This window comes from Globicephala melas, chromosome 1 (assembly GCF_963455315.2).
Source record: "Globicephala melas chromosome 1, mGloMel1.2, whole genome shotgun sequence".
In the NCBI taxonomy this organism is placed as follows: Eukaryota; Metazoa; Chordata; class Mammalia; order Artiodactyla; family Delphinidae; genus Globicephala; species Globicephala melas.
Window position 1 is genome coordinate 182,264,842 of NC_083314.1, and position 12,691 is coordinate 182,277,532.

Here is a 12,691-nt window from a genome sequence, read left to right on the forward strand (position 1 = left end):
AAATCCTTCCTCTTTACAAGTGAAAGGTAACGTCTCTCTGTTCCAATTTCATGCAGACAGGTGTGACGAACTCTGAGGACCCTCTAAGCACCTCAGTGGCACACTCACGGATGGGGGAGTAACCCTGAATGGATCTGCTTGTGATGCACTGGCCATGGCCGTGGGCATCCTGTGACCACTAATGGAAAACAACGTGACTTCAGAGTTGATTTTAGAATCCTTACTCCATGCCCTCCTCATTAGATAATGGAAATTTTGTAGAATGTGGGACTTCTCCATCTGGAGCCAACTGAGGACAAAGAATTTTACCTTTCAAAAAGAGTGTGATCCGGGCTTCCCTGGTGGCGCAGTGGTTGGGAGTCCGCCTGCCGATGCAGGGGACACAGGGTCATTCCCCGGTCCGGGAAGATCCCACATGCCGCGGAGCGGCTGGGCCCGTGAGCTATGGCCCCTGAGCCTGCGCGTCCGGAGCCTGTGCTCCGTAACGGGAGAGGCCACAGTGGTGAGAGACCCGCGTAACGCAAAAAAAAAAAAAAAAAAAAGGAAGGTAAGAAAAAAAGAGTGATCCCAAGTGGAGCAGCAGTTATCCTTCGTGGTATGTTTATAAATTCTCCCTGCTTCCTGCTGATCCTGCTAGCCAGACAACCACTCATCTCTGAACCCACCCAGAGACCCCCACTCATCCCACTGAAACAGCTTAAGCCTCTATAGCCATGTTCTGATGATTTCTTCTGCCAGCCTGCAAATCTTTCATCTATTAAGTGAGTGTTCAGAATCCGATTCGCTTCTCTCGGAGATCGGTTTGCACTTGTCTGGAGCACAGCGGCCAAGATTAACACGCCACGTCATGCCAAGGGGCAGAAGGGCACAGAGCTCGCCACCCGACTGTGCTCAGCCCATCGGGGTGGCTCTGTTCTGGCTGCGGCGGTGACAGCGCAGGCAGCCCCGGCTCGTCCCCCCAACTCCACCCATCCCCCACCCATCCCCTGCCAAGCGTGGACACTGCAGACCGACCCTCCCCGACATCGCGGAGCCAGGCCCTGCCAATGCATCTCCCCGCCAAAACACTGTCACCACGACGCCTTGTCTGCCCCAGGGGTCACTGGTTCCCTGCTTCTGGGCTGCGTGTCCAGCTTCGGCGCCACAGCGGACTGTGCAGTCAGCTCTTGCGTGTGATTAAGCTGCTCTGAGAAGCACTTCGTGAAGATACTCAGAAGCAGTTTTTTTGCCTCTTAAGAAAATTATATCGTGCAGAACGGCATCTCTGAGCCTCTTGACTCCAAAGGGGGGAGGTAGTGATGATTAAAACAGGAAACAACTGAGCTGGCATCCCAGAGAGTCAGGTCTGTGCCACCCTGTGAATCAAGAATCGGAGCCTTTCTGGTCATACTTCCTTTCCTCTGCGAGGCTTCCTCCGATGGATAAAATGATGGTGTCCAGCTCTCCATGACTGGCAAGTCAAAAGCAACAACTTCATGCTTGTTTCGGGCTTTACAGCTTTATTAACTAAAACATTATTGCAAAACACTTGGCAATTTCAGAGCTCTCTCTCATCTTAATTGTATATTGTGTGAAATTATAGGATGAGGGTAATACAATTAGAAGCAAAAAACTTTTTCTGATGAAAAAAGTACATTTGAAGATCTATTTGTTCATGCACAAGTATTTATTGAGCACCTACTGTGTACCAGGCACTGGGGGATGGCTTAGTGAAGAGATCCCTGTGCTCCTTTGTTGGCCAACAAATAATTTCTGCAGCCTGAATGAACCTGGGTTGTTAAATTAATGCACTGTGGAGGCGGGGAGGAGAGGAAAACAAATAAGGTACAGATTGAGGGGGCTGATGAATTTGGCTGCAGTCTTGCCCACGATGTTTCAAACAGAGCCAACGGTGATTCAGCTTTGAGGGGTTGCAACCCCCCTGTCCTTAGGACAGTCTGAGTGAAGCGACTGGACTGCTCCCTCATGAGACCCGGCTGCACGGAAAGTAAGCTGAGGGCACCCACTTCCCGAAGCACGTGAGCCTCCAGGGTTATACGTCTGGGTCCCCCCTGCAGCGGCAGTGGTGTCTGGGTGCTCACCCTCCGGCTCGTGCCCGCTGCAGGCAGTGTGCCACCCGAGCAGAGGCGTCTGCTCAGCCTAGTGGTTCTCAGGTGCCAGCAGGCATCAGAATCACCCAGTGGGCTTTTTGAAACACACTGGTGGGGGCAATGCCCAGCTTGTTTTGGTGTTAGTGTTGGTGTTGGTTTTGCTAGGTTTGGGTGAGCTTAGAGGGTGCACTTCAAACACGTTCTCAGGTGACGCTGATGCTTCTGGTCTGAGACCACATTTCAAGAACTGCTGCTCTAAGACCCCAGCCTCCTTCCTCAAGAATGAATCCTCTTTCCACCCCAGTGCTTGTTAAAGAAGGACCCCAGGACCACCTGCTCGAGCAGAAGCACGGGTTCCCACCCAATGTGGACATGCAAAATGTCACCTCCCGTACATCATACCCGGTCCATCCACACGGGCTCTGCCAACAGCATTGGGCTGTGCATCTTCTCAAGCACACGGCCAATTCAGACCTGACGACACTCGAAAACGATTTAAAATACACCTCCTTGCACTGCTCTCTGCAGCTAACCAGGCACTCCTCTCTCATCCCCATCAGATCTTACCTCTTTATTACTGTCTTTTTCTTCTGAGTGGGATGTCTTCCCAGGTGCCTGTCTTTGCCTCCTGCTTTTCTCTAAAGCAGTTTATTTACTTGTGTGGTTTCAGGGAATGAGATCTTTCAACTATCATGCAGCAATTCCTTCCCACTACATTCAAGACACACGCACCCACCTACCTGTACCCCAGACAAAAGGTAAATGATGCTGATGGCTTTGCAGCAAGTCTGGCTCACGGTTCATTCCAAGCCTCTTCCCGAGCCCGTTCGAGCTGCACCCTTTTTAGCAGAAGCAGCATTTCTAGACTGGGCAGCGATGACATAGTGGAAAGAACACTGGAGTAGAGAGAAGAGCTCCAGGTTTAATCCTGTCACTGTGTGACTCTGGAAAAATAATGACCATTTTGCACCTCAATTTCCTCTGTAAAATGGGAATATCACTATCTATGCTGCCCGTGAAGATGAAATAAACTGAATTTTTAAAAGTGGTCAGACTCTCTTAAGTCCGAACTACTATTGGACAGGGACCTTTTACCCAGTCATACCTCTGGAACGTTAAAAAATAATAATACATTTAAAAATTTTTTTTGAATAATTGAGATTCACAGATGAGTTGCAAAGGTAGTCGAGTTCCCACATACCCTTCACCCAGTTTCCCCTAATATGAACATCTTACGCAATTAGGGTACATTTGTCAAAACTCAGCAACTAACACCGGTATATCGCTACTATTCACTAAATTATAGACTTGAGTTAGACCACACCATCAGAACTGAATTAGAATTAATGTATTTTTTTCTGTTCCAGCATCCAACCAAGGATACCATGTTGCATTTGGCTGTTAAATCGCCTTTCTCTTCTCTCATCTGTCACAATTTGAGCAGTTTTGAAGACTACTGGTCAAGTACTTTGTAGATGTCCCTGCCTTGAAGTTGGCCTGACATGTCTTCTAATGATTAGACTGGAGTCACGGGTTTTTACCTAGAGGATCCGAGGGGAAGTGCCCTGCCCATCACACAAGCAGGGGTAAATGATGATGTACTGCTGAGGTAGACCGTGATCATTTGCTCTATAAACCTACAGTGCTCCATGATAAAGTTCCTATTTTCCTCTCTCCCTACTCTATCCCTAAGTCCAGCCGAGAAAGGGGACGAGAATTAAGCTCCACCCTGTGGATACAGGAGTATCCACACATATTATGTGGAGTTCTCCTAGAAGGAAGATTTGTCCTTCGTGATTTACTTGATCAACCTTTCATCTGCACTAGTATGAACTCATGGATATTTATTTTACACTTTGGTCATCATCCGATACTACATTAATTGCCCCAATTGTCCCAGCGTGGCCACTGGGCGCTCTTTCAAGCTGGCTCCTGTGTCCCTTGGACATACCCTCAGCTTTTTTCCCTTCTTTTTCGAGCACTTCCTTACTTTCTGGCATTACCGGATGCTCCAGGCTCATCTTGTACTCTCCCTGTCCCAGCCCTAGAATCAGCGGTCTCTCTAGGGAGCCCTGGTTTCTTTTATTGGAGAATGGCATGTAGAAACCAAGATCCGGGTGCTAGGTGTGCTCAGTACTGCTGGAGTGTCACTGCTCCTGGGCCCGCTCAGTGCACAGAGCCAGGACAAAGTTGTAAGTATAACAGCCCATGTATGCACACATATCTGTAATTATTTTTCTATCTATATGAAAATAAACATGAGTTCATACAATGTCTCCAACTCTAACACAGCACTGCAGTATTCATTCTACCCTTCTAGGGGGCATTTTAAACATAGATAAAATGATGGTGGAAGTAACTGTGTTACCTGGATATAATAAGTCGATAAAATAAATGCTGAAAAGAAATCTTCCTGATACATTAAACTACAAAGAGAGAAGCCTAGGCCTAATTTCTGTATCTCAAAAGTACAGGTACAGGCTATAGCATGTAGTATATCCAACTACTTTGTTATCCTTCAGTTCCTAGAGTTTTCCAACAACACTAGAAAACATAAAGAAAAATACACTCCTAATCCCAGAATAGCTCTGAGTACTACGGAGATCAAGAAGATGAAAAAACATTTCCAGCCAACTGCTGGCCCGCTTCATGTCCCCTTTACTCTTGCTGGGCTCACCCTGTCCAAGTGTCTCCTCAGGGCTACCACACAAAGTGTCACACAGCACAGCAGCAGTCATGGGTCATCTCTGCATCTCGCTTTGACAGGGATTCCTAACCCTCAAAGCGACTCATTTTAAAAATGTCCCCAATTAATATCGACCTAAAATTCCTAAGCAGTACCGAAGTTTTAACACAGAAAAAACTTCATGAAGTCAGACACCCGCAGTATATTCTAAGTTTAGAAGGTTTGGGATTTGCTGCTGTAAAATTGGAGAATCCCAAGTGTTTGGGCATCTGATGAGAGAAAGCGTCTGTGTCAGGAACCAACGACTAGCTGGACTTAGGCTAGTGCTGGTCTCAGGTGTTCAGCTGCACCTAGTGACCATAACCTCCTGTCGATTATGCACAACGCACTTTAAATCTTGGAACTGAATTGATTTTCATGACTGTATTGAGCAATACAACGTGAAGCAATTTCTGACTTTATATCAGATACTCTTGCTAAAAAACACTTAGCTGCCTCCCCTGTGACCTGCAAATAAAACGTCAAGCGTCTGGTACGGCAGGGGAGGCTCTTCGCTGACGGCCTCGGGCTACTTTTTAGGGGTCCTCTCATACTCACTGTTCTCCAAAGCCATCAGGAACCTTACACGTTTCTGCGCCTCGGGTGACGCCAACCTTTCCCCACGTCCACGTGGCGACCTTCTTATTCTTCAGAGTGTGGCTCAAACATCCCTTCAGTTTTATGATGTGTAGCTGCCACTGAGCATCTACGTAGGCCAGACATTCCACATGTGTTATTTCTGATCTGGAAAACAACTCTGATTTTCCTCTTTCTTTTACAGATGAGGAAGCTGAGGCTCCGAAAATGTGTTACTTACGCGAGGTCCTAAGTATCAGGGCAGGGATTAGAGCGCAGGTTAGACTCCAGACCCACGTGCTTTCCAGTCTACCCAGCAAATCGTCATGTCTCGCTCTGTGTCCTGTGTATAGTTATTTTCTTCCACATGTCATTTCTACCAGAATGTACAGTTATTTTCTTACACATGTCATTTCTACCAGAGCGAGCTGTCTGCAAGTCTTGTATCCCTGGTATCAGATACAGAATGGGGGCCCAGTCAGTGGAAAGGAATATTCTTTTCTAATTTAAGCTTCTTCAGAAGCCAATTTGTGGATGATGTCATTCAAACTCTGGGGCAGGGGCTCTGAGTGACCTCTGCTCTCCACAGTGGGCTCCCAGGGACGATACTCCAGTTAGCCAGTTTTACCCCTTAGCCCCCGGGGAAAGAAAGAACAGTCAAAATGCTCAGAACCCAATGGAGGTGCCTTGAAAGCACGTGAAAAAGCTCTAGGCATCTGCCTGGCTGGCTGCCCTTTCCTGGGGGATCAGGTAAGGAAATAATGTAACTGTATTGGTGAAGACGCTGGCAGAAAAGCTGAGGAAGATCTGACCCTTCGTAGACACAAACTGGAATTTCACGGCAACGTCACTTTCCTTTATCCATCCAGCGTCACATTATAAATATAGATCCCTACCTTCTAGGTATTCCTACTTTTCCCTGGTGAAACGGAGTATCTGGAACACAGTGGCTGGCAGCACACCTTGATCTAATTAGTTACGAAAGTGCTTAACAGGTTAAGCTGTTTTAGAGACATGACATTTTTACCGTGTGAGACCAAAGAGACATTTTCTAGAACAGCCTCAGAAAGCGGGCATGGCTTTGCAGGGCCTGAAAATCAGCCGACAAATAACATCTGCAAACCGGAGCTTGTGATTCCAACGGCTTGACCCGGGCGACCGCCGGCCTTACTGCCAGAGCAGAGGAGCAAGTTTTGCCTTGGCAGGTAAATGAATGAAGGCGCGATCACCAGATACCATCTGCTATTTTAAAACGCGTTATTTGTGGCTTGAGCACACATGTGCCCTCCTGTTGCTATTTGGACTGGGGACCAGAGGCCGTGTCTCTCGTTCCATTTCCAGCCCTTGGCTGAGCTGGCAGGAAGGGTTGGTGAAGCAAAGGAGTCATGACTTGGGCTATTTCTGTAGAGAACCGTAGCTGCTGCTTTGGAAGCCTCCTGCATTTTGCAGGAGGCTCAGAAAGACGGGGAAAGTCGCCTGATTCCTTCCCAGAATCAAGGGGCCGCTGGAGTGCAGGGAGCTGCTCTTCCCCGGCGAGCTACTGACGTCCAAGTGCAGAGGAGAGGGTGAGGCCCGGCCGGAGATAAGGCACAAGCTGTACCGCTCTGATTTTCCAAAGCAATGGCTAAATTTAGCCTTAGGAAAAACTGCCCTCCTCCACTTCTTCAAAACTCCCCAGCGCTATGGACCAAAACACTAGAAATGACACCAGCAATTCTTCTTCAGACTTTCTTCATTGGCAGGGAGGGGGGATTCATATTGCTTCTTGGTCTGTGTTTCACCCTGTTCACGAATTCAGAGTCTTAGGCACGACAGGGAAAAATCCTTTAAGCTGACGAACAGCGGTGAGGAGACAGACTGCTAGAGAGCTGCAAAGCCAATCTACAAGGATTTCTCCTTTGAGATCTTGCAGCGCTACAGCTGGAGCTGCACGAGGGCGAAGATGTCCAACCTCTCCTCCAAGGACAAGAAGGGTCAGTGGAACCCAAGGAGCTCCGCTGGATCACGCCACGGCATCCAGCATGTAAGGGCACCTGAATTACGCAGCAGTCAACTTCACCGTCGGTCACGTAGCGAACCAACTGCAGTTCGAGGCAGCAAAACTGCCCCTAATTAGCATGAGAGCGAAGGAAGTCGGGAACTCTGACACAGATTCTATACCTACCGTCATCTAATCTCAAAAGAGGGGCACGTTTCAGGTTTGCTAACGTCCCCCAAAGCAACACAGTTGGAGGCCACTGCCTCAACAGTTTCAGCACCCAGTGAAAATGAGAGATATTATAAGCGCGGACTGAGACATTCTAGAAATGGATGAAGTGACGGAGGAAAGCCTGTTACCAGACACCAACGGGGTCTTTAGAGGGAAAAAGCGCTGTAACAGGACTTGGAAGTGAACAGCCACCTCACCTGGACGTAAGGATGTGAGCGGGGGATGAACCTTAAATGACTTGCACGGAGGAAGTGGAAAAGGAAAACCCTGCCTTTAAGAACTACAATTGCCAAGACGCAGTACAAAACGCACGGGAATTGTCAAGGGGCAAGAAACCATTAATTAACCGCCGGCAGGTTGTTCTGGGGTGCCCAGCTGTGCCAAAAAAACCACTCCGAGTCCTCGGGGAAGAAAGATGGAGAATCAGGGCCAGAACAGACTCATTCTGCGAATGTCGACTGCACAGCCCCTGCTGGGACACCACTGCCGGGCACCGGCCAGGGCCCTGGGGATGGGACAGCGAACAGGACAACTCAAGTTGTGGTGGTGGCCACCAGGGACGCAAAAACCAAATAAGACATAAATAAGCCTTCATTCCCAGAACCTCAGCCTAATGGAAATACAGGGGAAGGAAGAGAGATCTCGACAGTTCTATGGGGCCAGCGCCTGCCTGCCTTTGCTCTGCTCAGTGCCATCTTCCCGAGGCCTGGGACGTAGTAAGCCCTCAATACATACTGAACAAGGGACTGATTTCATCTGTTCAAAATAGAAAGTGTGGATCTCAGGCAGAAGAAGGTAAAGGAGATGAACCAAATATTTGTTTCCCTTCAGCATTTCCAGGTGACTTTTCTCCAGCCGAGTTACTAAAAGCAGCTCCCTCCCTTCTCTCGGGGCCATGCTTTCCTAATCCCATCAAACAGATCGGGGACCAGGCATCTGAAAACAAACAAACAAGAAACTGAGACGGTTCATGATAACACTTTCACCTTAGCAGCCCTGCTTCACGAGGTTGGGAGGAGAAAAGTTGAAAACGCAATAAAAAAGAAAACTCTGCGAGTAAGATGTGTTACAAGGTGGGGCAAAGACGTAAAAAAAAAAAAAAAAAAAAATCCTGGCTGCTTCTAGTGAATGCTTCTAATCATAAGAGATGTTATTTGCCCTGAGTTCCTGGTGGTTTTCAGTATCTGACTGAAAAACCACGTGTCCGGGATTCTAGTTGAAACACTCCTTCTTTTGCTGTTTCCAACTCGCTCTCCATAAATTATTTAGAGCTGCTGCTGGCAATGCTTTTCTTCCAGGGCTAATTGTAGGGATGCCATCTGCACAGATGTTCCAACTGTCCTGCTACCTCATGAGAGAGTGTAAGTCCAAGAAGTTCCACAAATATGTGTTTTCTTAAACACTGGATTCTACAGAGAACTCAAAAGTGTATTAAGTACAATAATTTTTTTTTTACAATGCCATAAGATTCTGTAAAAATCTGGAATAAATATAGGCGAAGAAGTCCTTTCCAAATCAACAGACTGAAATGCCTATATTTTAAAAGAAGTAGCTGTATTACTTTAAGATACTGGATGTATTAAAAAGTAAGTCAAAATAGATAAAATCATCTAGAGATACTATTTTACAATTTATCATAGGCCTTTCTGACAAACAGAGAAATCTTTTAAAAAATCCAAGTTATACCACTTTTTTTTTTTTTTTTTTTTTTTGCGGTACGCGGGCCTCTAACAGCTGCGGCCTCTCCCGTCGCGGGGCACAGGCTCCGGACGCGCAGGCTCAGCGGCCATGGCTCACGGGCGCAGCCGCTCCGCGGCATGTGGGATCCTCCCAGACCGGGGCACGAACCCGTGTCCCCTGCATCGGCAGGCGGACTTCCAACCACTGCGCCACCAGGGAAGCCCCAAGTTATACCACTTTAACCATTTTATTCCAAAATAAAATATTTCTCCAAGGGAATCACCAGAGCTGTGGAAAAATTTTAGCCATTAAGCTCCTTTTTAGCACACTGTCATGACCCCTATGAGGACCATTTTCTGTCCTGGCTCCAGACACCACATAAAAACACATCGAGGGCTAAGCTCCTGTGTCTGCAGGCTACTAGCTTCCACACTTTGAGTTTGGGAGGCTGTAACTTGGTACTACATTTCCCATTAGGGCTCCACCCCTAAACCAGAGTCATCTTCAAATTTTTGCAACTTCCAAATGAGTGAGGCCTGAATGAATGTATTAGTGAGGCTGCTATTCAAACATCCCTTGGATTAGGTGAAAAAGCTAAAAACGGAGTGATTTTCACGAAATGGGGATGCAACTTGATTTCATACAGTTGTGGGGCTGTCCTATTTCCTGTCCTCATGGAAGTCCCCAAATTGGGCTTATTTAATCATCCCACTCAGTGTACAATAAGTCTCCGACGTACGAATGAGGTCCGTCCCGAGAGCGCGTTCGTTAAGCCCAATTTTTTTGTTAAGTACAACAAAGTTAGCCTAGGTACCCAACTAACACATAGCTATATAGTACTGTACTGTAATAGGTTTTTAATACTTTTCACACAAATAATACATAAAAAAACACAAAAAATAAACATTTTTAATCTTACAGTACAGTACCTTGAAAAGTACAGTAGTACATCTGGTATACAGGGGCTGGCATCGAGTGAACAGGCAAGAAGAGTTACTGACTGGAGGAGGGAGAGGAGGTGGGAGATGGCAGAGCTGAAGGATCGTCAGCAATAGGGGGCGGAGGGCGAGCTGCAATGTCACTCACGCCTGACGCTGACGGCACAGGTTCTGGTTCCTTGCTGGATTCAATTCCATCTACCCTCCTGAAAAAACGATCCAGCGATGTCTGGGTAGTAGCTCTTCTTTTCTCATCATAGATGACACGGTAGCACTGGATTGCATTCTGAACGGCTGCCGCAACCTTCGTGTACCGTTCTATGTTCAGGTCCTGTGCCTCAAACACTAACAGCGCCGCCTCCAATAAAGAAAACCCCACGCCATTTCCTGCATCGTGAATCTCTTCGGTTCTTCAGCTACTTCTTCTTCCTCTTGTCTCTCTTCATCCTTTCTCTGGGCCTCCGTTTCCATCAGGTCTACCGTCTTTTCGCGTCGCTCCACTCTCTCAATTATTTTCACTTTTGTTTTCCATCATGACTGCTTGGAGCTTCTTAGCACTAACAGCTACACCACCACTGCTTTTACACGTGCTTCCGGACATCCTGGGCTTGAAATAAAGATACTGTACCGCTGTACTCAATACAGTACTATAAAGTACACAAAAGCACAACCACTTGTAGCGGATGCATGCACATGACAATGTACGCCAGACACGTGAACTTACGTGATTGGAAGTGCAAACACACGTTCGCATGTTTAAAAGTTCACAACTTGAAGGTCTGTACGTAGGTGACTTAGCGTAGTTGATCTAAAGGTTCGGGAGCAGTTACATGATGGAACAAAAGGTCAATAACTAATTCAAATGGCAGTGGGCGCTAACCCTGGGACGCATCCCTCGCAAATCCCTAACGCAGCTTCACCTTTCTTTTCTCCCCTCTTCCTCTCTTTCCCGATTTCCCTTCACTGCCCTAATCCATTCCCTCTCAACCTCTCTATTTCCCTCCCTGCCCTCACTGAACCGGAACCAGTCCTGGATCTAGGTATGTCTCTTTGAGGTGGCTGATAGAAACACTCATGATTAACAAGAGATTGGGTAAGACGACGATTCATGAAGAGAATAAAATAAAGCTCGGGTAGAGCCGTTATACAGAAAAGACATATTAAATCCTCTAAAATGGTTAACTGTGAGCCCCAAATTTGGCTGAACTCAGCAAACAAAGCAAAAAGGGAGGCAGGCAGTTTCAAGATCACTGTCAGTTGCTGTGGATAATACGGCTCTTCCAGGTAGTAAGAGCTGAAAGAAATGTCTCCTACAGATGCTTATTCATAAGAAAGGCTGTGATGCAATGGACCTCAACATCCTTGCAATAAAGCCAATACTGGGGGACTTCCCTGGTGGCGCGGTGGTTAAGAATCCGCCTGCCAATGCAGGCGACACGGGTTCAAGCCCTGATCCGGGAAGATCCCACATGCCGCCGAGCAACTAAGCCCGTGTGCCACAACTACTGACCCTGCGCTCTAGAGCCCATGAGTCACAACTACTGAACCCACGAGCCACAACTACTGAGCCCGTGTGCCACAACTACTGAAGCCCACGTGCCACAACTACTGAAGCCCGCATGCCTAGAGCCCGTGCTCCGCAACAAGAGAAGCCACCACAATGAGAAGCCCACGCACTGCAACGAAGACCCAACACGGCCAAAAATAATCAATAAATAAAATAAATTTAAATAATTAAAAAAATAAAAGTAGGTGAGTTGAACGTTTTACATTTCTTGAAGGAAAAGCTTTCTCTAATTTAGTTGGTTCTTCACTGTTTATTATTAACTCTCAATGGATTTCTCTTCTGCAGGCCCTTAACTTTCAAAAAGTCGCTTTACTGCAATAAAATAACCTGTTCTCTTCTTTGTTTGGAAATGAACACATCTGGAGTTAGCGATACGGCAGTGTCCTGTATAGGGCATTTCTTTCCACAATTCTTGACGGAAAGAGAGCAAGCTGCCAATGTTTAAATCCATTTGACAATAAACACAATCAAGTCAGCTCCCTGTTTACACCGTGGATCACTCCATATCTCTGGGCACCCCCGGAGTGACTGCCCAGGCCTGCTGAGTGATACCCCCAGGCTGACATAAAACATACAGATGAAGGATATTTAAGGGAAACTGGACTTGGACTTCCCTTGTAAGAAAAGAACCCATACCCTTCTTACCCTTAATGTTCATGGGCTCTTAGACAGTGATGAAAGCTACAAATCCTTTCCCAGAAAAATACATACATACCAAGTTTTGCATGTAATTTCAGGAGACTCAGAGCCATGGGACATCTATGGATTCCAGGCTCAGAACCATTTCGTGAGGTAACATCTCAGCAGACCATAAAAACAGAATGTTGGGTTAAAGATGTTTTGGAGGGCCCCCCTGGTGGCGCAGTGGTTGAGAGTCCGCCTGCTGATGCAGGGGACACGGGTTCG

At 47.1% G+C, this 12,691-nt stretch overlaps 1 protein-coding gene across 19 annotated transcripts in view; it reads right to left on the bottom strand.

Annotated features, from left to right (window-relative positions):
- CAMTA1 (calmodulin binding transcription activator 1) overlaps positions 1-12,691 on the bottom strand; it is an 894,146-nt gene that overhangs the window by 34,135 nt on the left and 847,320 nt on the right. Inside the window, exon 1 of one of the 19 annotated variants that reach the window (XM_060283654.1) lies at positions 2,831-2,851. The exons of the other annotated variants lie outside the window; for them this stretch is intronic. The gene's annotated coding sequence lies outside the window, so the exon portion shown is untranslated. Of the gene's footprint in view, positions 1-2,830; positions 2,852-12,691 lie in introns of those variants that run through there. 19 annotated transcript variants of the gene reach the window in all.